The 24563-nt window shown below is 48.0% G+C and overlaps 1 non-coding gene across 1 annotated transcript; it reads left to right on the top strand.

Moving 5' to 3' along the window:
* Positions 1-12489: 12489 nt before the first annotated feature.
* Positions 12490-12596, top strand: LOC138423002 (U6 spliceosomal RNA). Its single transcript, XR_011250109.1, has one exon. It is a non-coding gene; the product is annotated as a U6 spliceosomal RNA (small nuclear RNA).
* The last annotated feature ends 11967 nt before the right edge of the window (positions 12597-24563 follow it).

The following is a 24563-nucleotide window of genomic DNA, read 5'->3' as shown; positions in this document are numbered from 1 at the left end:
AATAGTGTACGTGTATGTGTATGTATGTGTGTGTGATTGATTTTAAATAGCGTGGATGGGCAGCCCTCACAGGGAGAGTGACACTTGAATAAAGAAAGAAGGAGGTGAGCGAGCCATGTGACTACCTGGCAGAGAGAACCCAGTGCAAAGGCCCCAGGGCCAGCACAGCTGGATCAGGGCGAGGAGGGCTGTGTGACAATGGCTGAGGTTAAGAAGTGACCCAGGGCATGAGGGCAGATTATTCAGGTCAGGGGATCCCCAGCTCTGGGATCTAGTGTCTGATGATCTGAGGTGGAGGTGATGTAATAGTAACGGAAATACAGTGCGCAATGAATGAAACGTGCTGCAATCGTCCTGAAACCATCCCCCCCCGCCACCTCCCACCCCAGCCATGGAAAAATCATCTTTCATGAAGTCAGTCCCTGTTGCTGAAGAGGTTGAGGACCGCTGGCTCAGGGTATTATAGCTCGTTGTAGAGATTTGACCTTGACGCTGAATCCAAAGAGGCCAATGAGGAATGATGTCGTCTCACTCATGTTTTGAAGCATCTTTCTGGCTGCTTGGTTGGGAGTTGGCTCAAGGGGGCAAGGACAGAAGGAGGGAGGCCTGTATAGGGAGCTTTTCAGTGGTCCAGGGGTGACAGGGACTTGGAACAAGGTGTTAGCTATGGCAGCCGTGAGATTAAGTTTACATGACACCTGTGAAGCGCCCACTTCTGCTTTTGGTACACGGTAAGAGCTCAGTGAAGGGTGACGGTAGTTATTATTTTTAACAAAGAACATGGGTGAACGTGTCAAATTAGGGGCAAAGCTGACACGGTGTTCTGCGTGCCAGACGTTATCTGGATAAGCAGAAGCAGGGCCAGAACCCCGGGATGACGACAGCAGGGCAGCAGGGGTAATCAGAGCGACACTATTTTAGGACCAGAAAAAAAATTGTTCTAAGCTTCAAAGGCCCCGTGCGGGCTCTTCAGGGAGGGATTGGTCCCCATGCCAAAGCCTCCAGAGAAGCAGAGAATTAAGAAAAGTCAAGGTCAGCTGGATTTAGGTACACAGAGAGACAGTGGTGAGAGCGTGCCACTGGTTTCTTTATACGCGCTGAGATGCATGAGGCAGAAGCCTCCCTGGGAAGTTAGAGACTACATAAGAAGCACCTAATAGCCTAGTGGACACTTTAATTTCTCTAAATCAATGTAAAAGGGAGCAAAGTTAGAACAATTCTGGCCTTTCAGAAGCCATGATGCTTTCGTTGGGGTAGGTATTGGGACTTCATGCCATGCACTCTGCTAGAAACAGCTCCACTTAGAAAGTAAACAGTTTCAGGGCAACACTTACAATTTGAGATGGTGAGTGGGTGGGTCACAGCCCTGAACACACATGCACACATATTCAGACTCAAGGACAGTTGCCAGTTATTCCCAGGGCTCTGTAACTGCATGCAAGGCCCCAGTGTAGAACATGAAGACACCCAAACAGGTAGACCCAAGGGTGAGTCACTGCCGAGAACCCCTGTCACAAAGCCCCTGCTCCAGAAAGAAGACTTACTTTGGAGTTGTCAGAAGGAGTGGGCATGCCATGATGTCACTGTTCTATATCAAGCCCCCCGGAAGTAAAAAACAGCTCTAGAAAGCATTGTTGAGTGGTTCTCTCTGTTATGATAAAAACTTTCACTTTCTACCTCTGCACGGCACAAGCTGGGTCCCACTAGCCACATGTGGCCGTTGAGCTTTTGAATAGTGGCTGGAGAAATGGAGGAACAGAATTTTTAATTTTTTTTTCCTCTCAGTTAACAGAAACATAAATTTAGAGAGACACATGGGGCTGGTGATGACTGTATTGGATAAGACCACTCTGGAAGGCTTCCTAACTTTCACCTCAGCTCTCCTCCTCTCAGCCCAGTAAAGGTCTCTGGATTTGGGTCTTAGTTTTAACAGTTTCAGGGGCCTGGAACATGAGGCCTTCCATGGCCCTGCAGAACTGGGGCCGCTAGTAGTGGCCCCGGGACCAGGACAGGCCCTGGTGTCTCTGGGAGCCTCAGGTCCTTCTCCATCTTCATCTCAAGTTGTGAGAATCAAACTGTTCTCAAAATTGAAGTTTCTTTTTTCAAAGGGATTATAGTGTTTTGTTTTTTAAACTTTTTCAGGGCCTTTGGGCTTCTAAACAAATGGGAAACCATTTAATGAAAAAGACATGTTTTTCACTAGAAAACCATTTAGTGAAAAAGAATATCCATAATATTGGATATTCTTCATGGGGTTTCTAAATTTGTACCATCCTAAGGCAGAAAGAACACCGGGTAGCCTTTTTTGGCCATATTCCACATACTTACAATGTGAAACGTCAAGGCCAACCAGAAGCCTAAGACCTGCAAATAGCACCCACAGCAGCCAATCAAAGGGGCTAAAGTGAAGGGTCGTGCTGCTGTTTACAGAACTTCCCTCTGGAAATGAACAGCCTAGGAATGGAACAACCTGTAAAGAATTTGAAAATGAATATATACATGTACATATAACTTAAAATGAATTTATACATGTACATATACATACATATAACAGTACATATAACTGTTATATACATATATGTACACAGCTGTACTGTGCTGTACAGCTGAAGTAAATCAAGTATACTTCATTTTTTTCTAAGAAAAAAGGAAAGAAAAAAATCACAGGAACAGAGAATTTCAACTTCCCATCAGCTACATTACCTTTAAAGTTACGTTACCTTTAAAACTATAAGCATCTATGTTAAAATGTAAAATTGTTAGTATTACTGAAAAGTGGCCAATATTAGTCAGAGTAAATACCAAACTGGGCTTTGTAAATGTTGCCAAGCATTGAAACAGAAATATACATATGCACATATAGCAGGAAATATCCCAGACAGACAGAAAGGTGCCTTTAATGACATATCACTTCTTTTTTTTTTTTTTTAATTGTGTTGGAGTATAGTTGATTTAGGAAATGGCAACCCACTCCAGTATTCTTGCCTAGAAAATCCCATGGATGGAGGAACCTGGTTGACTACAGTCCATAGGGTCACAAAGAGTCGGACACGACTGAGTGACTTCACTTTCACACAGCTGATTTACAATGTTGTGTGCACTTCAGGTGTACAGCAAAGTGAATCAGCTCTACATATACACACATACCCACTCCTCATAGTTTTAGGTTCTTTTCCTAAAAAGATCGAGGAGCGTTCCCTGTGCTCCACAGTAGGTCCTTGTTTGTTAGCTATTTTATATACAGAAATGTGTATCTGCCAATCCCAATCTCCCAATTTATCCCTTCCTTCCTTACCCCTGTTTTCTACATCTGTGACACTACTTCTGTTTTGTAAATAAGTTCATTTTTAAAAAAATTCCACCTATAAGTTATGTCACATGATATTTGTCTTTCTGTGTCTAACTTATCAGTTCTTATTTGAGCTTACCAACAATGTCCTGCAGGAGGTCTTATTATTCCAGGAGAGGTTTAATAACAAGCCTAAGGGTACATGGATGATAGAGGAGAGCTAGAATTTTAACCAGGTGGCCCCACCCCCTGAATCCTGGTCCTCTGGGCCCAAAAGGAGAAAATGGCTTGAAATGACATTAAGACGTTGTTTTCTTTTCTTTTTTTTTTAGTGACAAAATTTATCCTACTTACTTCCCAAAGACTTGAGGCAGATTAAAGATTAAAACACAGTGCAAGAGAAGGCATTTAAGGATAACACTCCTGCTGAAGAAAGCAAAAGAAATAGATAGTTTCAGACACCTGAGCTGAGCAGATTCTAACACTTGGATATTGAATTTGGTTCTAACTTATCTGACAGCTAAGCCCCAAAGAGAAGCATATTGGGTCACATAGACTGTTGTTTTCTTGACAATAGATAGCATACATATGCATCTATGGAGACAAAAATGTTTCCTGGAATTAAACTTAGGTAGGAATTAATCATGTAGGTCCTTGGATAAAGGGCATAGAATAATACGGAGAAACTTACTCTCATCATTTATAAGCCAAAGGGCTGCAATCAAAGTCGCCTTCTTCCCTGGTGGCTCAGATGATAAAGAATCCACCTGCAATGTGGGAGACCCGGGTTTGAGCCCTGGGTTGGAAAGATCCTCTGGAGGAGGGCATGGCAACCCACTCCAGTATTCGTGCCTGGAGAATCCCATGGACAGAGGAACCAGGTGGGCTGCAGTCCATGGGGTCGTAAAGAGTCGGACACAACTGAGCAACTAAGCACACAGCACAGTGCAGTATGAAACAGGACTAAAGAAAGTTCCACAGAGGAGGTAGGAAGCCTGCTCAGTGGAGCCCTGCTTATGTTGACCCTCTATAAAGACAATAGGCTAAAGCATAGTTTAGTGAAGGAGTTTCTATAACAAGTGGAGAAGAAATGGTCTGGAACTTTGTGGGGTCCTTTGAAGCAGGGAGGGACCCAGAGAACATCAATGATGAAGGGGCCCCATGGCCATGAGCTCTCCTAGCAATTACATGTGGTCACCAATATTAAGAGGAGCACGCAAGGCATCTCCGTATAGGCTCCAAACAAGATATGCACATGTATATTAAATATTTATAGCTATTCATTTCGAATAGTTTAACAAGCTTCTATCTCAAAGCTGAGTACTCTGGAGAACAAACAGAATAGGAAGCATTGTTTCAGCCTTCAGGCTTATAACTGAACACAGGGTGTCTCAGCCCTGGACTATTAGCGTCTTGGACTGGATAATTCCGTGTTGTGGAGGGCTGCCCTGGTGTTGTGGGGTGTCTGTCAGCCTCCCTAGCCTCTGTCCCGAGACCAGTGGCACCCTCATAGCATGACAACCAAGAACTCCTGCCAAGTACACCTGGGATAGAGATGGGGCATCACCCCCTGGTTGAGAACCATTGATCTCTTACGTAAGAGAAAGAGGAAGAAATCATCCATGAAGCAGGAAATCATTCTTGTGCAATGAATATAAATTGTTACAGTGATCCAAATGCAAGAAAGTTCTCTCCCAGTGAGGAAAGCAGAGGCCAAAGGAAACAGGAGGCATTGAAGCTGCACCTTGATGGATTCAATCAGATTCTTTGGGGGTGCTGAAGCATCGCCGGAAGAGAGGACCATTCTTCAGGGTGAAATATCACTGGAAGAGAGAACAGCCTAAGAAAGGCCATGGGAAGGAGTGCACGGTTTGGAGAAACATTTCCGTCATGTGTCCAAGGAGATCCAGATCAGGCTGTACACTTGAGGGCAGTGGGAAAGGCTTGAAAATATCAGGCCACAGACTGGGGGCCTGATTCAGTGGTGCGGGGGGAGCTTTGAATGTCCTGGGTAGAGAAGATTGTCTATCCTGCCTAAAGACAGTAACAGATGGCTATGTGGAGACTGGGTCAGAGGGAGAGATGCAAAATGGGGAGGCAGGGAGGAGGCAGCTGTGTGGACTTAGAGGGCGCGAGGCTGCAAAAGCAACAGCACGCAAGCAATGCGATTGGCCGGAGAAAGCCAGGGCGGAAGGGGAGGCCCAGGGTGCCTGCAGTGTGAAGCGTCCACCAGACACACGCAAGCACTCTCCCAAGGACTTGACATAAGCCCACAACTGCGCCCTCAGAATGCGGGCTCTCCCACGGTATGCCCTGGTCCGAGAAGGACGAGCGGCCCTGGGGACATGGGGACGGTCTGCATTTGACATGAGCCTCCATGAGGGCAGGGTGCAGCTGCGTCCAGAGCTTGTGTCCGTGGGCCTGACCTGGTCGCCGTGCGGCCCTGATTCTCCTCCGGCAGATCGACCGAGCCCCCTCTTTGCTTCCCAGGGGCACTGAGGCTCAGCTGTGCCAAGCACTGTTTGGCAGCGAGAGAACAAAGAAGCCCCTTCCTCCAGCGAGGGCTTCAGCACAGGAGACGTTTTACAGTCTCTCTGCGCCTCTCCAGGCTCCACCACTGCTCTGCCGGGAATGAATAAATATTGATTAGCCCACAAAACCTAAGGCCTTTGATTTATATGCCCTCCTGCTCTGAGCGCTTTCCTGGAGCCCCGCTTCAGACAGCACCGTGTGTGTGTCTGTGTGTCTGTGTGTCTGTGTGTGTCTGTGTGTGTCTGTGTGTGTGTGTGTGTGTGTGTGTGTTAGCACGGGTGGGAGTGGAGAGCTGGGGCCACCGCTGCCAGGCAACCAGCGCCCACTGCTGTGGGGCAGGGGCTGCCTTTTCTGGGGGGCAGCCCGCAGGGCAGGTGTGAGGGCTGGGCAGGCCCCGATGAGGCAGCCGTGACTGTGTCATTCAGAAATGGTGCTACTTTTGTTGTAACAACAAAATACCAGACTACGACTATGGAAGATCCCCCGGAAGAGGGCATGGCAACCCACCCACTCCAGTATTCTTGTGTGAAGGATCCCATGGACAGAGGGGCCTGGCGGGCTCCATTCCAAAGAGTCAGACACTACTTAGCAACTAAACAACAGCAAAACACAGCAGGAAGGTAGCAACTTTAGGAAGTGGCTGCACTGCCCCCTCCCCGCCCCAGGCTAAGGAACTAAGAGTCAGAAGGCGCTGGCACCCCACTCCAGTCCTCTTGCCTGGAAAATCCCATGGACGGAGGAGCCTGGTAGGCTGCAGTGCATGGGGTCGTGAAGAGTCGGACACGACTGAGCGACTTCACTTTCACTTTTCACTTTCCCGCTTTGGAGAAGGGAATGGCAACCCACTCCAGTGTTCTTGCCTGGAGAATCCCAGGGACGGGGGAGCCTGGTGGGCTGCCGTCTCTGGGGTTGCACAGAGTCGGACACGACTGAAGTGACTTAGCAGTAGCAACAGCAGAAGTTTGGTGAAGAGGCCCTATGGAGCTGAGGTTCAGATCTGGGAGAAGGGGAGCGGCTTGGCAAGCGCTGGAGAAGGAATGCATTGCGTCTGCTTCTGCGGATGTTGGAAAAACCGCAAACTGGATTTAACCGCTGCTGCAAATAGCAACCACTAAGCAGAAGCAAGGAAATCCTCAGAAGGCACTCAGAAGGGTGCAAGTCCCTTCTCTGCTCCAGCTCCCAGCTCCCTCTAGTGCCCCCTATTGGTAGAACCTATCAGTGGCAGTTGCCGAAGGCAAAATAAACATGGCTTCCTGAGTCCTGTTTCAGCATTATAAATCATGGTCCCCTGGGGTGGCTGAGCTAACAGGAAGTGACTTAACTACAGGCAATCATGGGAAGTACTTTCCACGTCATAACTTAAGCTCACAAAATTTGAATGACCTTGGCTGTAGAATGGAGACAATATTCTCCATCTAGCTTTAAGTTCCTTGAGGAGGGCGCATTTGTTTCCTTGCCCACCACTGTTTTCTAGCTGCTAGAACAGTGCCTGACCCATCATGGGCATATGAGGATAATGGTAGTGTTTGTCATGCTGTATTATTATTAACAAATGTGAATTCTAAAGCCTAGATTTTTAAAACAGGGCTTCCCAGGTAGCTCAGCTGGTAAAGAATCTGCCTGCAATGCAGGAGACCCCAGTTCGATTTCTGGGTTGGGAAAATACGCTGCAGAAGGTATAGGCTACCCACTCCAGTATTCTTGGGCTTCTCTGGTGGCTCAGCTGGTAAAGAATCCGCCTACAATGTGGGAGACCTGGGTTCAATCCCTGGGTTGGGAAGATCCCCTGTCTACCCACTCCAGTATTCTGTCCTGGAGAATGTCATGGACAGAGGAGCCTGGCAGGCTACAGTCCATCGGGTTACAAACAGCTGGACATGACTGAGCAACTTTCACTTTCATTTTCAGATTGTAAAGCATCATTCTAAATTTTTTAAAAAAAGTGAATGGATCTGCTCAAGATTTCTAAGTCACCAAACTAAGTAGGTGTCGGGGTCAAGAATGGAGCCTGAGGCCTGTGCTCTGATGAGGACACTCCGCACTGGCAACGGTTTTATTCTTTGGAATAGTGACTGGGATGTTGTGAAACAGTGTAGCCATGCAGACGAGAGGCGTTGTCTGCTCTCCTAAGAGGATGTTTGCTCATGCATTGGCAGCACTGCTGGTGCTGAGACTGCAGGTGAGTGGCCCCAAGGTCCTCTGGGGGGAAAGGGTGGGTTTCCTGGGCTGGCCCAGGTGTGGCCCTCGTGGTGCCAGGGAAGGGACTTGTCCTTTCAGCCTGGCTCCCAGGCATGGATGTACTCTGTCGAGCTCAGCTCCTGTTGCTCTGTATCCTTCGCAGACATTTCTGCCTCCAGGCCAACAACAGCCTGCGGAAGGATCCAGGTCTGGCCTCCTCAGACTGTGCAGTGAGCTCCCTGGCCCATGGGATGGGTCCAGACTGTCTCAGAGGCTGCTGGACATTTGCTGGGTTGACTGTGGGGTAACTTTCCCTGCTCGCTTTGTGAAAGAACTTCAGGGGAGGAAAGATGGCTGGATAATCCTGGGACCTCTTCCTAGGGGCTGGGCAGCAGAATTTGTTCTGGCTGATTTGGAGGAAGTGAAATCCAAGCTGCAGCCGCTCTAACAGCCAGTGCTGGCTGAGGCTGCCCCTGGCTCACCTTCTTTGGGGCTCTGGGGGCCTCGCCGAGCAGGATTCATCCAGCACACCCGGCCACATCCCCTCCTGGGTTCAGGAAGGAGCCTTCCCAGCAATATTCAAGTCAAACTCAGCATGTTTGTGCCCAGGCAAGGAGTCAGGAGATCAAAAGCTGATTCTTCTGTCTCTGTCAAAAATAAATAATTAGAGAGGTGAAAATCAGCCAGATTTGGGAGTAACTGGGGAATGGACCAGGAGAGGACAGTAGAAATGGAAGGTGCAGATGAAACCATCTCCTTCACCTTCTTTGTCCTAGAAACGGTCTTTCCATCCTTGTGGTGATGGCACATTGAACATTCCGCAGAATTCCAACACTGGGCAGAGGGAAAGAGACTCTAATGGCCTAGGAGAAACTAAGTTGTCACCCAAGTCCTGCGTCCCCAGCGTCCATGGCTTCCTGGGCCTTCTATAGGAACAAGGCACCAACTTCAGGGAAGGGCCAAGTAGGATCCCTTGCTACAAAAAGGGAACCCCTGATTTGGGATTCCAGAGTCTCAGGTGAGCCCTCCAGCCCCAGATCTCACAGGAGTTTCTCTGTCCCCAGTGTCTTCTCCACATCCCTAGCATCAGGCATCAGGGAGATGGACCATTTCTCTTTTCTTTCCCATCCTCCTGGCTTCTTTTCCCAGAGCAGAGTGTGGGCTTGTCGTCCCAGCTGCATGGGCTAAAGGGCCTGCCAGGCCAAGGCTTGACTTGAGGGGACATAGTGAAGGGCTTCTTAGTAGGGGAGCCAGGCCGTGAATTTCATTTTTCTGTTCACAAATCATCTCAGCCCAAAGGAATGGTGAGGTGCCTCCAATCCTTCTCAAGTGATGGGATGGTGGGCATGGAGGGTGGAGTAGACCTTTCCATACTCCCCTCCACCCCCCAACTTCAAACAGGCAGTTTCACTTGTATCTGTGATAGATACTGGGTTATGGTCATTCATTCATTCAGTAAATAATTATTGAACACCAGGCATGTTGCAAAACATCCTGGTAGAATACAGAAGTGAAACAGACAATATCCCCCTTATGGAATTCTCTAGGCAAGAATACTTCTCCAGGGGATCTTCCTGACCCAGGGATCAAACCCAGGTTTCCTGCATTGCAGGCAGATTCTTTACCAGCTGAGCCCCCAAGGAAGACCCAAGTCTTAGTTGGGGAAATAGAAAAGAAACAAGTGAGTTAACAAACACATAATTTCAGGTGGTGGCCCACAGGTCAGGTTCTATAGGGAGTCGACTCTGAGACAGAGATTTGCAGGCATTTTGGAGGGATCACTCCCAGGTATGACACACGCGAGAGGTACGGGATGGGCAGGGGGAGAGTTGGTTGGTGCACTTGGAGAAGTCTCACCCCATCCTGCAGGGCTAGCTCCAGAGCATGAGAGAGTCAGCGGAGTAGGCTCAGCTGAGACCAGAGGATTGGGCATCTGTACCCACATAGGACCAGCCGCTGAATATAGGCTTCTCCAGGGAATGGGCATAAAACGTGGGTGAAGCTGCTTCTTCGGGCAAGGGTCAGAGTCTGGAAAGCGCTCAGTGTGAGAGCTGTTGGCTGCTGACTAGGGACTAAATCAACGAGTGCCCCCAGTCCTGACTGGGGAGCTGGCAGCACACCCCAGCACCCACTACAGGAGGCGCCCCGAAGTGCCGGGGAGCAGGAGCGAGGCAAGGGTGAGGGAAGCCTCCCTGAGGGGTCATTTGGGCAACGACTCAATCGGTGTGAGGAAGTGAGCCATCCCAAGTCAAGGGCACCCATGGTTGTAAGCAGGGCCCACAGGGAATGCAAAGCAGAGAACAAGCTTGGCATGTTTGAGGAGCAACAATAAGTCCAGTGTGTCTGGAGCCAAGAGAGTGAGGGGGAGAAGGGCTCAGTGAGCGAGGTGCCAGGAAACCGGATGGTAGACCCCAGTAAGGGGTCTGGATTTTACTCAAAATCCGGCAGGAAACACTAGAGCCCTGTGAACAGGGGAAATCATGATCCAGCCACATTTTCACACATGTTACTTCACTGCAGAGAGAATGAACATACAGACACAGGAGTGGGGGCAGGAAGACCTTGACAAGGCAGTAATCCAGGTAAGAGAGGATGCCAGCTGTAAGCAAGCTTTCAGGGGCGGGGGCGGGGGCAGGGGCCCTGGCGTAGAAATGACGGGCCTCTAGATGGATTTTGTTGATGGAAGCAGGCATTTGAGAAGAGAGAGCCTGAGAACGATTTTAGGTTTGAGGCCTGAACAGATGAGGAGGAGCAGGTGTAGACAAGGGCAGGGCATTAAGAATTCCATTTGGACCTTTTATATTTGAGGGGTTCATCTCATACCGACACAGAGAAGCTGGTATGAGGATGTGTTTACCTGGAGCTTGGAGAACTTTGTGAGATTTTATTTGAAAATAAATTTAGTATTACTAAAATCACAGAGGACCAGATGGTTGGATGGCATCACTGACTCAATGGACATGAGTTTGCACAAACTCTGGGAGATAGTGAAGGACAGAGAAGCCTGGCATGCTGCAGCCCGTGGGGTTGCAAAGAGGAAGAACTGAGGGACTGAACAAAAATCACACACACACAAACAGAGAAAACCACTACGTCATGCTGACCAGTCTCCAGTTAAATGTTTACATGTTGTAGAAATTCAGCCAGAGATTCTATAGGAAAATAGTAACGGTTCTCTTGGACCACTGGAAAGAGGGGGTTGGTGGATAAACAACAAAGTCCTTCCGTCCAGCACAGGGGACTATATATTAAGTAACTTGTGATAAACCGTAATGGAAAAGAATATGCGTATGTATAACTGAATCACTTTTCTGTGCAGCAGAAATTAACACGATGCTGTAAATCAGCTACCCTTCAATAAAACTTTAGAAAAAGAAAGAGGGGCTGGCCAGCTACTTCCAAGATGTATTTCCATGAGGCAAGTGTGGGCTTTTTGTCAAAACTGAAGTCTAGTTGACGTATAATATTATACTAACTTTAAGTGTACAACATAGTGGTCCAATATTTTTATGGATTATATGCCATTTAAAGTTATAAAATTTCAGCTATATTCCTCATGTTGTACAATACATCCTTGTAGCTGGTTTTATACATAATATCCTGTACCTCTTAAGCGTCTGCCCTATATTGCTGCTCCCTGCTTCTCTCTCCACACTCGCAAACATTAGTTTGTTCTCTACATCTGTGAGTCTGTTTCTGTTACATTCATTCATTTTTTCATTTGTTAGATTTCACATGGAAGTAATAATGCACAATATTGTCTTTCTCTGTCTGACTTATTTCACTTAGCATAATGCCCTGCAAGTCCATCCATTTTGCTGCAAATGGCAAAACTTCATTTTTTATAGCTGGATAATATTCCATTTTATATCTACACCACATCTTCTTTATCAGTTCACCGGTTGACAGACACTTAGGTCGCTGCCATATCTTAGCTATTGTACATAATGCTGCTCTGAACATTGGGGTGCGTGTGTTCTTTTCAAATGAACACTGTGCTTCCTTTGGGCAGGAGGATCCCCTGGATATTCCGCCCAGCCGTGGAATTGCTAGATGATGTTGCTTGCTCTATTTTTTTTTTTTTAAACCTCCATACTGTTTTCCACAATGGCTGCACCAATTTCCATTCCCACCAACAGTGTCCTAGGATGTTCTTTTTTCCACATCCTCAAACCAACATTTGTTATTTGTGTTCTTTTTGATGATGACCATTCTGATGGGTGTGAGGTGAAATCTCACTGTGGTTTTGATGTGCGTTTCTCTGATGATTAGTGATGTGCCTTTTCATATGCTTGCTGGCCACGTGCATGTTTTCTTTGGAATAATGTCTATTCAGGTCCTCTTCTCATTTTTAAATTGGGTTGTTTGTTTGTTTGTTTAATTGAGGCAGTTGACTTTGTCAGCAAGCCAAGAGTGGATTTCCCTGATAGAGGTGAATTCACGTGATCAACTGGATCAGGCTCCCAAGAGACTGACAAAACGGAAAGCCTGTGCTCACTTCAGCGGCACATATCCTAAAACTGGAACAATACAGAGAAGATTAACTTGGCCCCTGTGCAAGGATGACACACAAATCTGTGAAGCGTTCCATATTTTTAGCCTATTAAACAGTAAAGTAAGTCAGAGAGAGAAAAACAAATACCATATACTAACACATATGTATGGAGAGGGCAGTGGCACCCACTCCAGCACTCCTGCCTGGAAAATCCCACGGACGGAGGAGCCTGGTGGGCTGCAGTCCATGGGGTCGCTGAGAGTCGGATATGACCACGCGACTTCACGTTCACTTTTCACTTTCATGCATTGGAGAAGGCAATGGCAACCCACTCCAGTGTTCTTGCCTGGAGAATCCCAGGGACGGGGGAGCCTGGTGGGCTGCCGTCTCTGGGGTCGCACAGAGTCGGACATGACTGAAGTGACTTAGCAGCAGCAGCACATGTATATGGAATCTAGAAAGATGGTACCAATGGACCTATCTGCAGAGCAGCAACAGAGAGGCAGACACGGAGAACAGACTTGCGGATGCAGAGGTAAGGAGAGGGTAGGACGAACTGAGAGAGCATCATGGAAACAAATATTACCGCATGTCAGACAGACAACCAGTGGGAGTTTACTGTATGACAAAGGAAGCTCAAATCCAGTGCTCCGTGACAACCTAGGAGGGTGGGTGGGGTGGGAGGCATGAAGGAAGTTAAAGAGGGAGGGGACACGTGTATACCTATGGCTCTCCATGTTGATGTATGGCAGAAACTAGCACCATATTGTAGAGCAATTATCCTTCAATTAAAAATAAATACATTTAAAAAATCAGGAAACCTATTTGTTTACCTTGAAAAATACATTCATCTTACAATCATGTAACCAGTCATATGCCTTCTTTCCCTTTAGATAGAAGTATGTGGGAAACCACAATCAAAGCAAGGGATTGCTCGGTGAATTGGAATCAGAGAAAAGGAATGAATTGAATGATATGAATGTGAAAGTTATCAAACTAATTCTGAGCTGATCAGTAAATAGCTTTTGCCCTGAGCCTCTTACAAGCTCGTGCTCACAGCCCTTCCCACACCAGGGACTCCATGGATGCCCCGGGCACTAGAGGATGTGTGTTGGGTGTAATGAGGATCCTAGGTCCCTGTTCCAGCTGTAGGTGAAGCCCTTTGTGTTTGGTTGGTGCTGGTACAATATGGGTTTTAACAATATGAACTATCATCTCTGCTGAGGGGTCCGGTCACGAGGGCCTGAAGCCCCTCCCCATCACCTCCACAGAGCCTTCTACCTTGTGGGTACCCAGCCCACTGTACCCCAGCCTTGTCTTGGCCAAATCAGAACTCAGTCCTGATGTGCTCACGATCTCAGCCTCCTTTTTCTGCATGTCCGGGACGGTCTGTCTCACCCCGACAGGCTATGCTCTCCCTGGGGATGCTCCTGCTCTCAATCCAGACTTCTCTGATCTCAAATCCATCCTGCTCATTTAAGGAGACGTTGAATATATCTCCTTTGATCTAGTGCTGGTTGGCTTTGTAATCCTTCTCTCAGAGGGAACTTACATTTCCCATCTCCAACTTCTTGGGGGATGCCTCACAGTCAAGCCCCATAGACTACCTACGCCGAGGAGTTTAATTTTCATAGAATCCAAAAGAGCTAGAGCAGAAAGAAACCTTAATACTCATTGAGTTCACCTCTCTTGTTTTGTAGACAAGGTAGCTGAGGACCAAAGAAATAATGGCAGGTTGAATGATTGTTTATAATGAATATATTATTTATTACCAGCCCAAATCACAAAGAAGACATTAATAAATTGAGCCTTACCGGAGAACCGTCACCCGCTTTTTTATAGCCGTGTAAGTCTGATGACCTTCATGAACACACAGAGGCCGGCACCTCCACGGTGGGAGATGCCGGGGAGCTGTCCAAGACCCAGTGAGGCTTCACAGGCAATAAGGAGCCAGGAGTGGGAGTACCAACACCTAACGACAAAGGAAGGTAGTGGCAGGGGCCACTTCAGTAAATGTTCAGTGAAGACAGAGGAGCTTCCCCAGTGGCTCAAGGTGTAAAGAGTCTGCATGCCATGCAGGAGACACAGGAGGTGTGAGTTCGATTCCTGGGTCAGAAGGATCCCCTGGAGAAGGAAATGGGAACCCTCTCCAGTGTTCTTGCCTGAAAAATCCCATGGACAGAGGAGCCTGGCTGGCCACAGTCCAAAGTGTGGCAGAGTCAGACACGACTGAGTGAAGTGTGGAGAGCATAAGGATCATCCTTTGTAACCCCTTTATTCAAGCGAGGAGATGAGTGATCTGGTAGACGATTGTATTGTTTTAGTTTTCAGCATCCATTCTCTTGACCGCTGCTAAGGCACTCTTGAAACTCACTTTCTCCAGCCTGACCTGTGAACCCTGGTCCCTCACTCCCATCACTGAGACCAAAGCTCTAGACCCCTCCTCCTCCTATCCCAGCCAGCAGTGAACCCAAGGGGGCAGCTGTCCTCCTCCTCTTCTGGGACTCAGCCCACCGGAGCCCCCTCGCCCTGATTGGAGTGTTCCCAGCACAGCACAGTTCCTGGGCGCCTGCTTCCCACCCCCCCTCAAAGGTGCCAGGGTGACTGCCTGGCTCCTCAGGCTTCCCATCTTGTCGGTGTCGACTGAAAAAAACATTGAGAAGGCTTCCCAGGCGGCACAAGTGGTAAAGAATCTGCCTGCTAATGCGGGGGATGTAAGAGACGTGGGTCAGGAAGATCCCCTGGAGAAAAGAATGGCTACCCACTCCACTGTTCTTGCCTGGAGATCCCATGGACAGAGGAGCCTGGCGGGCTACAGTTCATGGGGTCACACAGAGTCAGACATGACTGAAGAGACTTAGCATGCATGCAAAAGTTGAGAATTATATTTTATTTGGTGGACTTGATGAGCCTCAAGCCCAGGAACCAGCCTCTCGGGTAGCGCTGAGGGATTGCTCCGAAGGGGTAAGGGAGGAGCCAGGTTTTAGAGGAGTTTTTGCAACAAAAACCAGGTAGTCAGAACATCAAACAGATCATTGTTAAGTATAGAAAGCCAGACTTCTCAAGGTAATGAACTTAGTGCTTTTCTACATACGGAGAAGGTGAGAGTCTGGCCTCACTGAAAGCGTTCCTTTGGTATGCACCTTAACTACCTAGTTCAGCTCAAACGTGCAGTCGTGTCCAGCTCTTTGTGACCCCGTGGGCTGTAGCACGCCAGGCCTCCCTGTCCATCACCAGCTCTCTAGGGCCAATATCGTGCTCTTTTCCATCCTGAACCTTCCCAGCTTGCATTTTTTGTTGGGGGCAGCGTGGGGCGGCTATAGCCGCTGATGGCCTGATGGCCACAGAATTCTTTGTTTACTCACATGAACATTTTCCATCTACATCGGTGTTCTCTCCACAGCCTCTCATTCAGTTTCCACGTTGCTCACCCAAAACCCTCCAACTGATATACTCCCCAGCCCCTCACCCAGGGGCAGAATCGAACCCAAGTTTTCCCTGAATCTCAGACAGGGCACTGTTACTGGCTGAACCAAGTCCTCCCGAGTCCATGTATCGAAATCCTAATCCCCAGAATCTCAGAATGTGACTGTGTGGGGACAAGGTCTTTTCAGAGGTAGTGAAGGTTAAATGAGGTCATATGGGTGGCCCCTAATCCGTGTTACTGGTCTGTTTATAAGAGGTGGTGTGAACGGAGACTGTCACCTGCCCTATTGATAAGCAAAGTACGGTGCAGCCATCAAGCCATCAGCCACAGCAGCCACAGGCCGGTACACTCAAGAGAGGACGGAATCCAGAAAAGTGAGACTGGACCGATAAGGTGACTATCAAAGGCACGATTTCAATGAGCCCAGATTCTTGCGTCTTCCCATACATAGTGAAGTGAAGAACGGGTGAGTCGCTCAGCTGTGTCTGACTCTTTGCCACTCAGCGGACTATAACCTGCCAGGCTGCTCTGTCCATGGAATTCTCCAGGCATGGATAGCCATTCCCTTCTCCAGGGGATCTCCTGAGCCAAAGATCGAACCCCGGTTTCCTGCACCTCAGTTTGGTTCTTTACTGGCGGAGCCACCGAGGAAGCCCTGTCGTACATAGACAAGTGCTAAATTCATTAACTTAGGTTCTCTGTTTTTCTGTAATTAACGGTGATCTTTAGATGTTCCAACTACCTGATTTTTGTTGCCCTAACTCCTATGTATCTTGGCTCTTCTCTTACCTCTTCAGGTGCATCCCTCAAAGCTACTGAAAAGGCTGGCTGCCAGATTTAGGTTCTTAGCTAGTCCACCAAATAAAGCATTATTCTCAAGTTTTAGGTTGAGCTTTTTCTTTTTTTTTCAGTTGACAGCAGAGATTAGGACATAGTCACAAACAAGAAGGCAGACCATGTGAGGGCATCGTAAGAAGGCACCACCCCTGAGCCAAGGAGAGAGGCCTCAGGAGAACCCAGCCCTGCCAACACTGTGATCATAAACCAGCCCCTGAGGTTAGAGTTACTAGGTCTGTGGTGCTTGACAAGGCAGCCCTGGCAGACCAAGGGAAGACTTGCCGCCACCCTGGGGCCATTCTCTTTGCCCATGATGCCAGCTCCATCACACCCTCTAGTCCTGAAGAAGCTCAGATTAGCAGGCTGTTCTTGGAACGAAATTTCCTGGACTGGCTTCAAAAAAACACTCTCCCTGGTGATACAGACACTGAGAGCTAACAACAACAAAGAAAACCACCCTGGCCTCCAACTGGGTCTTTTTCTGCCTTCAACTCTTTAGTAACGGACAGTACCTAAGCAAGCAGGAGAGATGGCTGCTTGGAGAAAACTGTATCATTTCCTAATAAATAAATGAGAATTTAGAGCCCAAGCTGACAAGGAAATTTATCATGTCCTTCCAACGTCTGCATGGAGGAAGGGAAGCAAGCAGATTCTGATCTTGAATTAGAAGAGGGAGGGGGACGATCTCTAGGAAACACTCCCTTTCTCCCTTCCACACTCCCTTCCTTGTGCCCACTCTGAGCAAAGCATCACCAGTCCCCTACTGCAGGCAGATACTTGCCAAAGTCTTTCTTCAAAGGGAAGAGCTCTGCTGTTCCCTCTGGAGGGTTAGGGAGGAGTGCAGAGGGCTGAGCTGATGGAGGCTGAAGGGCTGAATATTAATATTGGCTGTCATCTCCCGCTCTTCACATAATGGGAGAAACTTTGCAGGGCCAGGCTGGGGCTGCCTCCCACAGCAATGCAATCTCCTGGAACACAGAGTAGGCGGTGACAAGTGGTTTAGCTTCCATTACCCCAAGGCCTTAAATCATTATCTATCCATAGGCATCAGAGGAACCAGACCACTGACTCATTAGGAGCTGCCTTCTTGGAAAATGCAAATACACACGACTGGCAGGCCCTGTGCTCTGAGCCGATCTGGGTCCCCCCTCCTTAAGACAGATATGTTGGGATCGTGACACTCCTAACATCAGAATGCACCTTATTTGGATATCGGGTCTTTATACAGGTAATCAAGTTAGAATGAGGTCCTTAGCACAGACCCTAATCCAACATGACTTGTGTCCATATGAAAAGGAGACATTGGGACATAGAGACACACATAGGGAGGTGGGGATGAAGGCAGAGATGGGAGTGAGGCTTCTGCAGATAGGGAATGCTGAAGATTCCCAGCAAACACCAAAAGCTAGGCAGTGGCCTAGAAGATTCTCCATCATAGGACAGAGAAGGAACCAATTCTGCCAATTCTCAGACTTCCAGCCTCCACAAGTGGGAGACAAGACATTTCTATTAAGCCTCCCAGTTTGTGGTGCTTGCTAGGGCAGCCCTAGCAAACTGATACCAGCATGAAAACCCCAGCCCATTGAGGGCAGAAAGAGTGGTCCCATCTCATCATGGAAGAGTCATCTACCAACGAATGGAGAAGAGGGAGGCCGAGTCCTTTCTTCCATCACAGGTTTGCTGCAACCCGTCAGGCTCCTCTGTCCATGGAATTCTCCAGGCAAGAATACTAGAGTTGTTTGCCATTCCCTTCTCCAGGGGATCTTCCCAACCCAGGGATCGAACCTGGGTCTCCTGCATTGCAGGCAGATTCTCTACTGTCTGAGCCACCAAGGAAGCCCTTGCTTGGTCATATTACCTCAACAGGGTGGGGTTAAGAATAACTTAACAAATAAAGTTATTTTCCAAAGGGGGGTTTCCTCTTTTGAAAAAAGCCTTTCAGCCCCAGCTCACAGGAGGCTGAACCTCTGTGAGGCCTCAACCTCTCTGGCTGAAATGGGATTCTAGGTGGTGGCATAAAGTAAGGAGGCTGCTTCCTGAGGTGGCCATGACCTTCCCGGAAGGATTATCTGATTTAGAGAATAAAGGTAACAAGTGTGGGCACTCACTCAGTCGTGTCTGACACTTTGCAATCCCTTGCCCTGTAGCCCACCAGGCTCCTCCGTCCGTGGGATTCTCCAGGCAAGAATACTGGAGTGGGTTGCCATTTCCTTCTCCAGGGGATTTTCCCCACCCAGGGACTAAACCCCCGTCTCTTGCATCTCCTGCATTGGCAGGCGGTTTCTTTACTATGAGCCACCTGGGAAGCCCAAACATACAAGATACTCCGTTAAACATGAATTTCAGACCAGTGAAGAATAATCTTTTTTATTGTAAGTACATCTCAAATATTTGGGATAAAATATCTTTCCTGGCGGCCCTACCACAGTCCCCCTGGTTCAGTCTCTGTGTCTGTTCTCCCTGCATCCCTAGTGGGGGAGGGTGGTCCTTCAGAACATCAGGGCATCAAGGTGAAGGAGGTGAGAGGAAGTGTCAGCAGGAAGCAAGTTGGTGTGTCTTCTGGGTGCTCTGTAACAGAGGGATGTTCTCTGCCTCCTTCTGGGGGAAGGGGAATGAGGTCAAGGCTACACCGTGTGAGGATTCACCAGCAAGCCTAGTGAAAACAGCCTTCATGCTTTGATGAGATGGGGCTCCAGCCTGGGGCTAAGCAGAGGGTCAGGAGAGAAAAAAGAAAACAAGACCAGAAGGAAGAAGTTCTGGGCACCCATCCACTGACTCTGTGGGGTCCCAAGCTCACCTTATGAGCCACAGACTCCAGGCTCACGAGTTTGCATGATTACATAGTATTTTTAAGTGCGTGACCTCCCTGGGGAGCTCTGCATCTGTGCATTTGGGGTGCCAAAACGTGGTTTTGTTTGCTCCTGAGCATGAATCTGGCAGCCCCCCCCCCCCCCCGCCCCGGGTGGACTCTGCCTTGTGCTCTGTCTGGTCCACGTGGTGATGGTCAGTGAATATCCGTCAGGTCACAAAGAGAGAACTCAGCTGCTCAGATCACTGCAAGAGAGAACTCAGCCGCTCTGCTCCTGGAAATAAAAAGCTAGGAGGTCAACCTCATGGTCTCCCTTATCCTGGGGACATTGGAATCAACAGCCTGCTGAGTGCCGAGAGCCTGGCTTGCAGAGAATGCAAGCACCCTATAGGGATGCAGGCTGCAGGTGTGAGCAAGGCCTGGTGTGGGGAGTGGGCCTTTTTCATGGGTAAACGAGGTTTGCATGGACGTCAGTATTAGTGTGGCTGGAGGAGAGTCTTATTTGGAAGCCCAAATGTCCAAGACTTTTCTCATAGGCCGGAGAGAGCAAACTGGTGGGCCTCCAGCGGCCAGCCAAACCCGGAGAGATTTAAAATCTGAACACACTGCACCTAGGTGATCATTTCTCTTGTGATTTTTTAACAAGTTAAACTTGGAGCAATTGATCTGGTGCCCATTGCCCATGACCAAGAATGTCAACCTACTTCAGAAAAATGTACACACTGGGAGCAAAAATTAGGAAGGAAGGAGGGAGGGGAAAGAGAGGAAAGAAGGAAGAAGAGAAGCAAGGAAAAGAGAATTGAATGGAAATTTAATCTGATCAATAACCAAATCTGTTTTTTTCCATGAAGTGCCCTGATTGGACAAGGAACTCAGTACAAGCCTTTTCAACTGGCTAGTTTCTTTTCAAAGGACAAGTGTGCCCTTGATGAGTTGCCCTTTAAAATTTAGGGAAGAGGCTGGCTGAGGAAGGGGATAGGACAATTGAGCTGGTAAAATGCGATGACTTCCCTTCTGAGGCTCACAGGCCTCCTTGAACCCATTATTGACCTGTTGACAAATCCCAGTATCATGGAAACACCTTTAATTACCAAATCCACATTGACTATGAGTGGACGGACTCCTCAGGTATTTGTGGCCCACTTACTAGGAGTGAGCAGGCTCTCTGCTAGGCCTCACAGAGGCAAGTGCTGTAGAGACCCTCCCAGCCCCAGGGGCAGGCTGCAACCTGAGAGGTGCGCATCTCATAAGAAGGCATGCTAGCTGTGGACATGCTCTACAGGCATATGAAAGGCATCTGATGCTGCCGGGGGACAGGGCAGGGAGGCTGTGACAGCCCAGAGGACCCACATCTCTTCACCGCTGTGGCACTTACAGTATAGGCGTCAGCACCACAGGGATCCTGAGCTTTCCAGCTAAGAAAGCGCTGGTTATGCCAGTGGTAAGGAACCAACTGGGTTTCTCAGATGGCGCAGATGGTAAAGAATCTGTAATGCAGGAGACCCAGGTTCGATCCTTGGGTCAGGAAGATCCCCTGGAGAAGGAAATGGCAACACACTCCAGTATTCTTGCCTGGAGATTTCTAGCACAGAGGAATCTGGCAGGCTATAGTCCATGGGTCACAAAGTCGGACATGACTGAGCGGCTAACACTTTCGCACTTCAAGGGGCCAATAGTATTTAATGGGCAAGAGGTTCCTCTTCACGTGTGCGTGTTATTACACCACAACCCCTGTGTCCTCCACGTGCTTGACCCTGCTAACTATACATAACGCACGAGGTTCCTGACTTCCCCGCACTTCCCATTCCCTCGACCACTGTCATCGGTGACTGAGGGGGGGGGGGCGGTTTTGGCCTTTTGTTTTCATAAAATCCTGTAGCATGTCTCCTGAAATTTCATTCATTCACTCATTCGGCTATCGTCCACCTGAAACGTCCGTGATCCCCAGCACAGTGTCAGTCCGAGGGGCGTGAGGACAGGAGGGGTGGGTGTGGGCCCGCTCCCAGAGCTGATGGTAGTTCTCAGACTCTGCTGGGCACACAGTTCCCTAAGTAAGGCACTTACTTAAAAATGCACATGTTCTTATTTAAAGCTGTCAAGACATGGAAACTCTCTGCCGACAGATGAGTGGATAAAGATGTGCATATGTACAATACATCACTCAGTCATAAAAGAACAAACTTTCGCCATTTGTAGCAACATGGATGGAGTTGCAAGCCATTATGCTGAGTGAAATTAGTCAGACAGAGAAAGATAAATACTGTATGACATCACTTTGGTGTGGAATCTAAAAAATACAACAAACCAGTGAATATTACAAAAAAGAAGGAGACTCACGGAGAGAAAGGACGAACCAGCGGCTGCTACAGCGGGGGGAGGGGCAATACAGGGGTGCAGGAGTGGATGGCACAAACGTTGGGTGTAAGACAGACTCCGTGATGTATTCTATAGCATGACATGGGCAATATAGCCAGTATTTTGGAAAATGGGACGTGACCTTCAAAGTTGTAGGAAAATAAAAAGCTTAAAACAGATTAAAAAATGCACTGCCAAGCCGCCTCAGTTGTGTCTGACTTTGCAATCCCATAGACGGCAGCCCACCAGGCTCTGCCATCCCTGGGATTCTCCAGGCAAGAACACTGGAGCGGGTTGCCATTTCCTTCTCCAATGCATGAAAGTGAAAAGTGAAAGTGAAGTTGCTCAGTCGTGTCCGACTCTTCGCGACCCCATGGACTGCAGCCCACCAGGCTCCCCTGTCCATGGGATTTTCCAGGCATGCTCAGCCTAATCTTAAGGGAAATTTGAAAAAATATACTAAACCAGGAGACAGACCGTTGCACAGTGTGAGGGTGATGAGCCCCTGCCGTCTGGCAAGGGTTGTGTGAAGATCCAGCACTCGAGTCCCAAGAGCTCAGATCTGCAGGAATGTGGGGATGGGTAAGGGGCTTCCAATGACAGACACATCGTCCCAGCAGGAATGCCCCGAAAGGGAAAGGAACGTGAGAAAGACGGCTACTCACGTGAAAACTCCTCAGTGCTTTTGCCTGATTATTATTCCATTTCGTCTAATTGTATTTTAAAATGCTCAGTGGGGGGAAAAAAATGCCAAGTCTTTTAATAAATTAAAAGCAAGCCTGCTTTTTAACCTGCGGCAGGTTTTTAAAAAAGCCTGCTGAGGGCACCCTGCTCAGAGAGACGTGGGTTTTGCAGATGAAGGTAATTGATGCACACCTTCACCTCTGGAGCTGGGAGGGGGAATGCAGGCCTTTGGTTGCTGGAGTAACCTCTCCCTGATCGAGAGGCCACTGTACCTTACAAAGGATGCTGAAAGAGTCAGACACTATTTCCTCTGGCAGCCAATCAGGAGGCAGAGTGTTTTCAGGAACCAAAAGCTTGTGGGACTGCAGGATGCAGCTCTTCTAGGCTCTGAGACTGAAAGACTGTGTCTGACGATTCCTCCAATGAGCATGATCAGAGACACTTGGATGCCCAGTGAAGCGGGATTTGGGACAGAAGAGCTGGGCAGTTGTTCCAGTTACCAATCTACCAAACGCGTTAAAAGATCACGGGAATCAATCAGAAACACTGAGCCAGTTAGCTTCAGCTTCCACGCATGACTTGATATAATTGTCAAAATGCAAACCTCAGTCAAAGTACACCTCATCCTGAGGGAGACGGAAAATACATTCCTATATATATTTATGTGTGTGCATACTAGGTCCCTTCAGTCGTGTCCGAGTCTTTGTGACTCTAGGCTCCTCTGTCCATGGGATTCTCCAGGCAAGAATACAAAAATGGCTTGCCATGCCCTCCTGCAGGGGATCTTCCCAACCCAGGGATCGAACACGCAGTTCTTATCTTTCCTGCACTGGCAAGTGGGTTCTTTACCACTAACACCACCTAGGAAGCCCTATATATATGTTGATATATGTGTATATGTATATGTATATATATATATGTATGTATATATATATATATATATATATAAAACTGACTCACTTCACTGTACATCTGAAACTAGCACAACATTATAAATCAACTAGATTTCAACAAAAGTTTTAAAATGCATTCCTGAAGGCACAGAGAGTTTTGATAGCTTCAGAGCCTGGGGTCTGGAGCCAACCTGTCTGAGTTCAAATCCAGAGTCTACTGCTATGTGTGTGAGACCCTAGGCAATTTATCTGTGTTCCTGTTCCTCATCTATAAAGTAAGGGTTGCAGCAGTGTCAGTTTTGAGGGCACACCTGAAGCATTTAGAATCCAGCCTGGCATGTAGCAGCCACTATATAAGGATTGTGAGTTGTTCAGTCGTGTTCAACTCTTTGCAACTCCATGGACTGTAGCCTGCCAGCCTCCTCTATCCATGGAATTTTCTAGGCAAAAATACTCGAGTGGATTGCCATTGCTTTCTCCAGGGGATCTTTCTAACCCTGGGATTGTACCCAGGTCTCCTGCATTGCAGGTAGATTCTTTATTGTCTGAGTCACCAGGGTTAACTATTTCTTATTTTTATAACTAGCTCAAGCAAGTTGCCTGGTGCTATTTGAGTCTGCACCTCTTAATCTGAGACCAGGCAGCTGAATGCTTCCTCAAGGCCAAGGCTCCCTTAGCTGAAACCCTAAAAGTAAGTCCTGCAAGAGGGATCTTTCCTATGTACAAGCAATTAATTTTACTTCCTTAAAAATGTAACCCCCACGGCATGTTTTTAAAGAAACCATCTGATTTAGAAACTAGGAAAGAAATCTGATCAAAATCAAGCATTACTGAAAAGTTTTGCCCATATGAAATTCCCATTCTACCACCACCCTTTACAAAAAAACCAAAAATCAACTTTTGAAAATGTTGAATGAGTTATGGTAACCATATCTCTGTATGTGTTACTTCTATTCTAAGTGGATAAGTTGTTGCTTAGGTGCTAAGTCGAGTCCAGCTCTTTTGTGACCCCATGGATTCTAGCCCGCCAGGCTCCTCTGTCCCTGTGATTTCCAGGCAAGAAT

This window comes from Ovis canadensis, chromosome 17, assembly GCF_042477335.2.
Source record: "Ovis canadensis isolate MfBH-ARS-UI-01 breed Bighorn chromosome 17, ARS-UI_OviCan_v2, whole genome shotgun sequence".
NCBI lineage: Eukaryota > Metazoa > Chordata > Mammalia > Artiodactyla > Bovidae > Ovis > Ovis canadensis.
The sequence above is the reverse complement of the archived record's forward strand: the minus strand, read 5'-3'. Positions and strand labels throughout refer to the sequence as shown.